The sequence below is a fragment of the Varroa jacobsoni genome, unplaced genomic scaffold, assembly GCF_002532875.2.
Source record: "Varroa jacobsoni isolate VJ856 unplaced genomic scaffold, vjacob_1.0 scaffold_539, whole genome shotgun sequence".
Lineage (NCBI taxonomy): Eukaryota > Metazoa > Arthropoda > Arachnida > Mesostigmata > Varroidae > Varroa > Varroa jacobsoni.
This window is the reverse complement of record NW_019213441.1, coordinates 11,745-22,737: the sequence shown is the minus strand read 5'-3', so window position 1 is coordinate 22,737 and position 10,993 is coordinate 11,745. Positions and strand designations below refer to the sequence as shown.

At 43.4% G+C, this 10,993-nt stretch overlaps 1 long non-coding RNA gene across 1 annotated transcript; it reads right to left on the bottom strand.

Annotated features, from left to right (window-relative positions):
• Positions 1–1,449: 1,449 nt before the first annotated feature.
• On the bottom strand, positions 1,450–5,884 carry LOC147753363 (uncharacterized). The gene is made up of 3 exons (XR_015311435.1): positions 5,773–5,884; positions 5,243–5,539; positions 1,450–1,601 (listed from the first exon to the last, which is right to left on the bottom strand). It is a non-coding gene; the product is annotated as an uncharacterized LOC147753363 (long non-coding RNA).
• Positions 5,885–10,993: the final 5,109 nt, after the last annotated feature.

The following is a 10,993-nucleotide window of genomic DNA, read 5'->3' as shown; positions in this document are numbered from 1 at the left end:
GGGCCGAATGCAGTGGTATATGGCTGAAATTTCTATTAAAGCTATTCCACAATTCATTGGTACAGTCTGTACGCAAGGTGTTTTTTGATAATTGCTAACCTCGTCATATGGTCGGCAAGATTAACAACTTCATAAACGGCCATCACCGCCACTATAAATATGGTCAGCGCTTTGTCTATCTCTAGCGACCTCTATATATTTCCATACAATACATTAGCTTTTTCCCCGAGCTGATGCGTGAGCCCACATTGAGTACATGTCTAATACCGTTCTAACAAATCAATTAAAAACGTTCGGCCACCCAGTGTTACAGGCTCAAATCCTTCCTTTCCTTTCGCTAAAAAGAAAAGTCGCGTTTCTCTTCAGACTGAATTGGCAGTTTATCGATGTCTATGTTCGTGATAGCTGAATGTCTCCAGGAAAGAGAAAAAAACCGTGTGAGTAGTCACTCAGTTTTACCATAAATTATGCTTTAAGGGGGACGCGACGGAGTAAGGCGCCATCACCTTGATCGTCGTACAAGTTTGCAACAGTGGCTCAGCGACAAAGCCAGACCCGATTTAAACTATAATCCTAAGGCAGCTGTTCCAAGACATGGGAATACTGCCTCTCCTTCCTGATGCAACCCCCTCAAAGGCATCGAAACTCGAAGAAACTAAACTCGCCAAAGACGTACTCACTAGAGCGGCTCAGAGACGCGTTACGACATGCCCCGTCTTCTTTCCTTTGTGCGTACAAAACAATTTTCATGGCATACGAACAAAGCATGCCTGCTCTGAAAGCCGCTAGCGTTTTGTCGATACTAACAGTTCTATCGCTTCATGTTACTGCTGCTGCTTCTGCTTCTGCTGTGGTATCATTCTGTTGTACCTTTCGAGGACTAGAGTGAATATCATCAGTGAAAAATGTTAGGGAAACGATTCTATTCAAATAATACCTACAACTCGTTGGGGACCAACGGTGTGCCGATAAGGGATGCCTGTACGCATGCGAGTACCGGCATATTTATCTTAGATACGCTGTGCTATTATACAGTGTTCAGTGTAACTAGATATTCTGGAAAGCTTGTTGGTTACCCGCAGAACGAGCGGAAACACTGGTTTGGTATACTTTCATTCTATAACAGGCGCGTAACATAGCAGCAATGGGACAGATAATGTTGCTAAACTCAAACCCGATTCCGTTTTTTGCTTTTGCGCTCATTTAGAAAGACCAAGGTACTCGCTAAATATCTGCGGGTTACAACGGTCACGAAGTTAGGCTTAGCATATTTCTAATACTGATTTACATGGAGAAAAAAAGCGTATATTTACATAGAGACGTTTTTCGCTTGCATTAAGTCACACTGTGGACACGTGTGCATCTTCTGCCTCATTAGCCTATCTTCTATGATTTTAGTAAATCCAATTATCTAGGGTTCAAAAATTGTGGGAGAATCACTTACAAATATAGAAGAAGGTCTTTCTAAAGGCCCTTTATTTGATCCGACAAAAACGCTGTATTGTCGATTCTTCTGTGTTGTACTTCGTTGGACGTCAACGCAACGCCTCAGACGGCAGATGTCTTTTGTTGAAAGAGACCAGGGATGACTGCTTCAAGTCCTGCCAAAAGCATGTATTACACAATCTGCGTGAATAAAGAGAACTTCCATTCTACTTTCACAAGGAACTACTGCATGTTTCGATGCCTGTGTCCGTATACAAGAGAGTTCGTTCATTATTTGCAAAACGCATCGCATCTGCAACGTATGTGTTTGCTGACCCTTGAAGCGCCGACAGTCTACCGGCCGTAGTTGGAATCTACAAAAGGGGGTACGCTAGGGATAATTGGGGATTGGTGGGGTCAGACATCATGCACTAGGTTGGCTATGCGCTATATGTACCGGGTAGCCCAGCGAATGGCCATCGGGTGTTGGTTTGTGGCGATCTGCCGTTCGCTACGCTCGCTGGCGTTTGAATAATTCATGAGAAAGGCTTCGCTTGACGGTGCTGGTGCGCGTAGGGGCAACACTCCCCCAATAAGGAACCGACTGCCGGTAAGCGACGACATAACACTGGCACACATGGCCAACTACCAAGTGGCATTGCGCAACCGCAACATCATCGGAGATCTTCGTTTTGCTGCCTCTGAATCTCCGAGGAACTTTTTGAAACATTTTCTTTTTTCCTTACTCTCGAAACTTTTGTGACTACTATCAAATTTTTCTATAAATTGAGAAGCGTTTTCAAGGAACTGGGCAAGCGGAGACTTACGTTACGTGACTCCGTCCAAAATAAAGCAATCTCGTCCGCTAGCTACTGGCTCTGAAATAAGCTGACTCTTACTGCCCGTTCAGTAACTTCTCGCATCCTTACTGCTGCTGCGGCTGCTATAACCTTAACCACAGTTTCTAAACTACAGACACTAAATCACATGGTGCTGCTACTCTAAGAGGGAACGTTTAGATCACGTGGTAGCTTGAGTGGTAACGCATTTGCATGCTGATCCTAGGGACATGTGATTTAGGTTCGAACTCGGACGTAACACACTTCGTTTCGTGTTCGGGGTCAGCTTCTGATGGAATGCCTAACGGCAATACCGTACGTAAAATTCGAAACATAAAAGTCCTTTAAAAGATCTTTGAATTTACCCGCCATTTAGATTAATTCAAAGATCCTCTCGAACGAACAGCTGTTCTGCAGAAAAAGCGTGAACCCAACGTATAGTATAATAACAAACGGTCTGAGAAAAGACCAAAATATAAGTGCACTATAAGCGGGGTCATTGCCCTAACTGCAAATTTTTACAAAACTTTTACAAATAAAAGGCACTGTTAAAATTTAAATTCTCACGTAATCGTAAACTCGTCGATCGTGGTTGAATAAACTGATTTTTTTATGCATGTAGAAGGAGATAAGTTTCGAGTTTAACTACCGAAAAACCTTCACTTTAGAAATCTTCCGATTGCGCAAAGCTTTTACCGAACAACTTGTATCACATATACAAATATAATGTCGCGTAAGCGTTTAAGGAAACGGTTGCTCTTGTTAAGCAATGTACTAAGACTCTAAACTACTTCCCAACTGGTTTCCTGTCTGTAGAGTGCGCGCCCTTTCTCGCGTGTTCTCCCGAAAATTTCATACAATTTAGTAGACGTTTAGCCCATTCAGTTAAGTTGGTTGGATAGAATGGAATACGCGAACGGAAAGAGACTACAAAACAAAACGAACGATGCGGAAGACGGCAGGCGTACTAACATGTACAAAACGAAACGACGACGTCCAGACTGCACTCATTATCGTCTGCATAAATTCAAACGACTCTGAAGTTCTTGGCCTACTGGGCCAGCAGTTGCTGACTCTATTTAAGCGAGAGGGCACGACTAAGAAGCAACACTGCCGATGTATAAGATCTGTGTGTGTGAACAGGCCGCGGGTTGGGTTCATGCCCAGTCGGGATCGATGCAGTGGTAATTTTAGCCAAATGGGCAAAAGTACGTTTATTGGAAAGCAAAGCTACTTGAGACACTTGGTCTTTAGCAAACAAGCCTGCTAAATGGTACCAGAAGAAAGAAAAGTTATACGCTTTTCGTAGATGGAAACCAAAAAACCGCCTAAGAATGACTAAAATACACATACGGGCATTCCAGGTAGTTCCTAAGCTGGATCGCTTAAACCCTTAGTAAAAGGACAAAAGTCACGAATGTAATACTGCAGGATGGGTCTCCTTAACAAGAGGGGATTAGTGGATAAATCTTCGGTGCACGGCGCTCGTCGCATGTGCCAAAAACAGCCCCCGAAAGGTAAGAAGAGCAGAAATTTACGTTCTATCTTGACAGACTGCTTGCGCTTCCTGGAAGGCTACGGAAGACAGTGCGGAGAACATCATCGTAATGTATTTGAATTGCGAGCCTAATTTTGCGTAAAAAAGGAGAGACAAGCACGGTTATGCACGAGAAAGGTAGAAGCCACCAAGGGAGAGAGCAGCTTCGGGCTCTCCGAAAACGTTGAGAATGCCTCCTGAGTTGCTGCAGATGCTAAAAAAAGGGCTATAAAAAAGCTGGAGAAAATCCTTCAAAGTGGTGGCAACTGATCCATCGAGGAACTCTGGTGACGCTTTCACAGAAATTAAGCGACACAGTCAACTTCCTTAAGGATCTACGTGAGCGACATAGAAATACGCAGAATTCAATAATGGCTGTTATTGGAAGACTGGAAGTTAAAGCACGGTGACTCTCAATGGATGACTGAAAAACGAGATGGTCCTTCAGAGTTGCAATAGAGGAACTATAGAAGAAAGATTGAAAGCTTCTCCCAGGTTAATCATGAGAGAACCAGATTATCTTGGCATACAGTATGAATTACTCTATCAGGAGAATAACGAGACACGGTGAAGGCAACAGATAATAACCCCAGGCGTCTAATGGATCAATATTACAGCTTTTTCTTTTTGCAAGTTGGCGAATGTTCCTACAATCGACCTCAGAAAGCAGAATCGGTGCAGCCTAAATACTAGTGGAACTCTGAAATCGCCGAACCTCACACGTGCTGCTCGTAGGCCGAAAAAACGCTGAAGAAAGCTAGTGGGGCAGCGACAAGCATCTACTCTGCTCGCACAGAAAAAGGTTGAGCTCAAATGGCCTACAAATTACAGCAAAAAACAACCTGTCTAAGACACAAAGAATGAAAAAAGGAGATACTTTTCCCACAACACGACGATTTTTTTAGGACATCTTATGGGATGGAACCTAAGGCAGAAAACCAGGAATACGTGACACCAGCAGCTGCGATCCTTGGCACTGCTGACCGGATCAAGCACGAGAAAGTTTGCGGACGGAACACTTTCACTTATAGCAAAGACTCTTTTTAAAAAGTTTATAGAAGGGGTAGTAGCGGTAGCCACTAGAATTCTCGAGGAGGCGAAATTCTTGGCTGCATCGAAAAAGGTGGAAGGAATACTGTCACCGAAAGGTAAAGGGAGCTACAGGCTGATTTGTTTGTCAAGCGTACTGGCCAAAGGCTTTTAGCTAATTATGAGAGACAGGCTGTGAACTTTTGCCGAAAACCACAGCTTATTGTCTTTTAGGCAATACACAAGGTGATGACTAAAACGGAATTTGTTCCCAGGTCAACCCTCAAGGTCCGCGAGCTGTTCATATCTGTTCCCTTTGATGTAAAAAACTGTTTCAATGGTCTACCGTGGAAAGTGATACTAGAAACAATAAAAAGGAAAATGATGGCTACGTACTCGGTGGGTATCATACCTAATTATCTGCAGAACCGAAAAATAACGAGTAGGGATTCTGCGCTTACGACGGCGAGGGCATTTCCTAGGGTCCGATGCTGGGCCCAATCTTGTAAAACATAACGAACGAGAACGCGCTGCGTTTGCAGGACCTTCCATGGGCGGATGAGTTATTTATCTGTCTAGCAAACGACTTGACTATGACAGTCCAGACAAACACGGTAGGACTGGAGCTTCACGCTAAGACGTTTAGTGCGATCTCTGAACGGATGGCGGAAAAGGGCTTGAGCTCGACCCAAAGAAAGGTAAGGATATTCTGCTTATAGGAAACAAACCGGTAAAACCAATTACTTTCACTGCAAATGATAATAAATTATGGGGACTTACGATTCTACCTACATAAAATTGGAGCGGATCCATCGACAGCACTACGATTTAGAAACGGAGGATGACTCCACTCACACGTTACTGATATATCCTGCGATAGAAGATGCTAGGAAGAGAGAAAGGCAGATGGCTGTAAACAGGTGGTACGGAAACGGCACTTACCGAGATAGATCCTCGCTACGGGTCCCAAGAGCAGGGTTAGCGGAATTTGTTGAGTTACTAAGTGCCTTTATTGGAGTATGGGAGTCAGGAGCAAGCACAGCAAAAGAAATTCTGAAAGAAAAGGAACGCCTTCGATGAACGAGATTAGTACTCGAGACTGCGAATGAAGCAGATATCGCTGCAACACTTCCGGATTCACGGGTATTGGGACCTGTGTATCTGGTGTGGTAGAGAACTCGGCCAACGGATCTGTCGTGCTGTACAAAAGAGAGCCAAGCTGACAGAGAACGAAGCTTAAGAAAGAGTGCATTGGGTGCGTCAATGTATTATATTTGTCAGTTAAAAAAAAATCAATAATCTCCTCAGCAAAATTACCTGTTCTTTTGCTTTCTTGACATCCAAGAAACGACTGCCCATAAGTAGCAGGTAAAATGGACTGCAAATAGCCGATCGATTCCAGTCATTTCCACTTGGCCACATAGTCAGATGCAATGCACTTGTGTAAATGTTTGATGATCTTGTTTTTTTATCATTCACGCTTCTGGCTTAGAATCTGAGATGTTACCGGTAATTATGCAGACCTGCCGCCCAGTGGAAATCGGCCATCTGTGTTTTAGTCAATAGTATTTATCTCGGACGAAGCGTACGCGTTTATTGTTCGTTGATTCAGATCGGTCCACACTCTTATTTCCATATCAGTATCTACTTATTCTACGAAGTACTCAAATAGCGCCAGCTACAGTTTTTGTAGGATAACTCAATAGGCGAAAACACGCCATCGCAAAAAGCTTGAGTATTGCCTTACGTCAAACTGCGACGACGAAAAGACGATTCCCGTAATTGTAATACCTAAAAGCTAGCCAGGTTGACGAGCTATAGACAATAAAAGACCGTCAGTTTTCATATTGACAACCTGTGTCGTCGAAAAGGTAAATAATAGTATGCTAGCGGCCTACAGTCCGTCAAACTAACATTAGCAGAAGTACATAAATTGTCTTTTTTTTTTTAATAGAACTGTATATAATTTTTAGAAATTTAATAGCTCAAAGTGTACTAATTGCTAAGCTTTTTTTCAATACGATTTAGCTTTTAGGTGCGTTTTAGATAAATGTAGATGACAAACTTTGCCCAAATGCTACTCCTGAATGGAATAATGTTCCGAGTGATTTGTTCATTATAACTGCAGCATAAATAGAGACAATTGACTGTTGACTTCAACTACTAACCGGCGTAAGTTTCAGTACTCCACTTCGTTTTATACAAATGGGTAACACATTAATTCCTGAAATCCTCCATGCATCTATAAATAACATCGCAGGAAGTTATTCATAGTGTCAATACCTGCTCTGCAAAGGATCTACCTATTAAACATAAGCTCATTAAATCAAGACATTGTTGAATGGGTGATACCTACAAGAACTTCATTTCAATGTAATTAGTATAGTTCAGAATAAATTCCGCTTTTGTTGCCACATGTTCAACGAACGACTCGATAAAAACAACAAATATTTCAGATGTTGAGTCGAAGAAACTCCTACTACTTCCCGTAACTCTGAAATGATCCTGCAAGCAGTTTTAATTTCTATATATTATTATATAAGTCCTACGTTCCAATGCATGAAAAATGCTTGAAGTCATTTTACTGATGACATGGGCAAATTAGAAATCGATAATTTTTTTCGGTCCGTTAGAATCAGCGAAGGTGAATGGAGTCTGTTACTACAGAGGTAGTTTTAGAGTTTAAGGAAAGTAGGTTTATTACCGAAAAAAGGCATTATAAGACGGGTTCTGAGGTATCAATTTTTCGGATTCAGATCACATGGCCAAGGCTGAACAGCTAGAATCGCTACCACTGTTGTTGTTACGATATATAACCTCTGAGCAGAGAACTTGCCTTCTTTTCAGCCCCGCATGACCCATCCTCCCACATGCCCCGCTTCTCCCCCATCTGTTATTTCTATCCGTAAATCTCGTCCATCCTCGAGTTGTACAACTTAGTTGTAAAGACCGTTTAACCAGCTGACGCCGTTCCGTAGGCCGTTTTATTCGCTCTCGTCCGAACGAGCAGCCCTAGCAACGTCACCCGAAATAGCATTCGTAGCTGCCGACAATCTGAAATTATCCGACCACGACGCCTGAGCCTATCCTTCGTACCCCACTGGTTTGCGTTATCGTGTCTCGGTATATTTAGGCCGGCTGTCCTATTGCCGTTCGTCTTCGCTTTATGTTTGTTCCTTGTCTTTCTTCTTTGACAGCAGCCGAATGTCAGCTAACATTGAGGCGTTCGAGTGCGGTGGCCGCCGCCGTTGTCGCCGCTGTTGTCGACCTTGTTTCAATAGCCTTTCATCGGCGTCACCGAACGCCAGGCCACGCTTCCAGCCAGGCACCAGCATGTGCTGGGTACACTATGTCGCTTGTCGTGGATGTTGTTAGAATTGTAACCCACGTCTTCTGCTAGGTCTTGCGTCAATACCGTCAGCCGATAGATGTGCTCTCAAATTCTCTCGTGTTTTAGGAACGAGCAAGAAAGAGAGGTTCGAAAGACTTGCTACTTTGTTACCAAGCGACAGTTTCGACGCTACGCTACATCGAGTTAGACATACGTTCTTCCTTTTCCTCTTGGAGATGCACGTTATCGGGTGATTTTAGTGGGACGCCAGAGGCCGGTCTGTGACCCATGAGCCCAAAGCAGGAGCTTAGCTTAAAAGGCCGCTTTTCATGACTCATTCCTCTGTTGTTACTCGACTCGGTCGAGGAAAAAGGAGGAACTAATACTTTGATGCCGCCCTGAAGTGCTTGTAGCTGGGCACAGCATCGGTTTATGTCGGGCACTGGATGTTTCCAGCGGAAGAAGGAGGGGGGAGGGGGCAACAGCAGACACAACAAGAGTAGTATCAACAACTTCAGGAGAACTGAGCAACACTGTCCCTCTAATGATTCGTCACAATGCCTTCGTTTGCAACTGGCCCGACCAGTGGCGAAGTAACCCCGTGTTCTTACTAGGTTGGGTGGCAGCCACAACCAAATGGTGCAACAGCAGCAGCACTGGAACAGCAGAGTTAGTGACGACGCGGAGGCCAATTGTAACCCCCCAGTTCGGCTGCTGCCGTTAGTTTTCTTTGAGTCTTCGATGCTACCCACCTTAACGACCTATTACAACTATCACGTTATCCAGCAGCCCTATCGTAGCTCTGTAGGCACAAATTGCGTGGTAAACCTCCTTTTAAGGTTCCTTCAGCGGCCGCTCTTGGTGGTATCCCCCCAGGAGAGTCAACGGTGGACCGAAGTACACACTTGTACGGCCACAACAACGACTGGCACTATCACACCAAACAATGACCAGTCCTTTATATACTTTGTTGGTATCCCCACTGAAGTAGATAGAGTAAGGTATATATATAGACCGGGAACTTGACACACATCGAAACCACACATCTGATTCAAACAATGGTACTGTGTGGAGAAAGTACAAACCATGTGACTTCCTGCAGTAGACACAGAGACATAGGAAAACGGGAGAATGGGGTTGAACCCTTGGGGTATATGGGTTGTGGGGTTACTGGATTAAACGTTGGGTGTGGGTAGCTATGTTTGTGTGCGTGCCCGAGGCTGTACCTGTGCATAACCTTATTACAGTTTACTGATTCGATTATTTGCCACAATGAGTTTTCGAGGTAATGGTGGCCTGAGCTTTTATTGTCGTAAGATTGTTGTACAATCCTAGCAACTTTCTGATAATTGACATTAGCACATTCTATATAACAAAAGAATTCCTATTCCTTCAATTGATATTGACAACGCCACATGGTAGCGAAACGGCCTCGATAATGGTTGCTACTTTAAATAGTTATAGCTAATAATCTATCTTTAAAGTAGATAAACTACGATGTCATCTAAGATACGATTTTCTACTATCTACTTTAGTTAATACATAACGCTGCATAAAATGCACAATGCGAGGGACTACCAGTTTGAAGACTCTTCAGCGGAGAGAAAAAAAGAACGCTTGTTTATAATATGTGGCAATATCTCTAAACTATCCTTGCTTTTATAGAGGCTCGAGCCGTAACGTACGTCATCCCTTATTATTATCAACTTACTTGTGTGTAAACATTTTATCTCTTTCATTCAAAGCTTTAAAAATAAACGTGATATTTTATATGCAGTTCGCATAAAATACCAATAAAGTTAGTAAATTTCATTTTAGCAGGCCAATAAAAGAAACAGCATTTGCTATTTTTCGTCACATAATTTGGTCAAAACAATAGAACGAAGCTTGCCGATTGTAATAACACAATGAAGCTTGTTGTTACTTGATCAGGTGCATAGGCTTGACAAATATCGAATTGTTGAAAGAATGCTCTGCACTTAGAGGTTGTTAGCCGTTCACTATCGTTGGGGAACCAGAATTGACAAACCCGGGTGTGAAAACCATTTTTCTTTTTATGAAACCATCTGCATTTCAACAACGTGCATAGCTTATGCAGCCCAAGACCCATTTCAGGCGATCACAGAGTTATTAATACATTGATTGATATTGTAGAGCCTATTTCCCTATTTTCTTATTAGCAGAGGATACTTCATTGATCTCTTCGGGGTTTGATGTGAAAGCCAACAAAATCTATGCTCTTAGGGTCTAGCCCGTCCGACCTCAAGTGCCAAATGTTATTATTGACTTACTGGTATCACACATTGTGGTTCGTTCATGCTGTTTGCTGCTGCTGTCATCGTGGGTCTGCCATTCTTCGAATAACGAGACTTAGACACGACTGCGCTTCGCTTTGTCTGCCTTGTGCTGTTACTAAAACAGAAGAAGCTACGTGCGAGGCATAGCAACAGGCGGTGGAATCATGATGGGACGGAGGTGAACCGCTTTTAGCCAGCAGCAGTAGAGGATAGAGTGATGTACCTATTTGATACGTACACGTTCTGTTGGCCTGTTTCTCCTGTCCCCACAATCCTCAGACTGATTCAGCCGAGAAGGATCCCGTAACGTCTCAACCCAGCAGAGAGAATTCTCTTTTCTCACTCTTACCGTGTACATGTGTTTAAGTCTGTCGTGTACCACAGCAATCGCAGATACGGAAAGCCGTTTAACTTGGGCCAGCCGCTATTGACCTGCCTCGGTTACAGTCTTTTTGTCGTTCGGCTTCGGCATGTGGATGAAGCAGCACCTAACTGTGGCCGAGATGATGTCGACGAGTCCTGCCGACTTATTCGG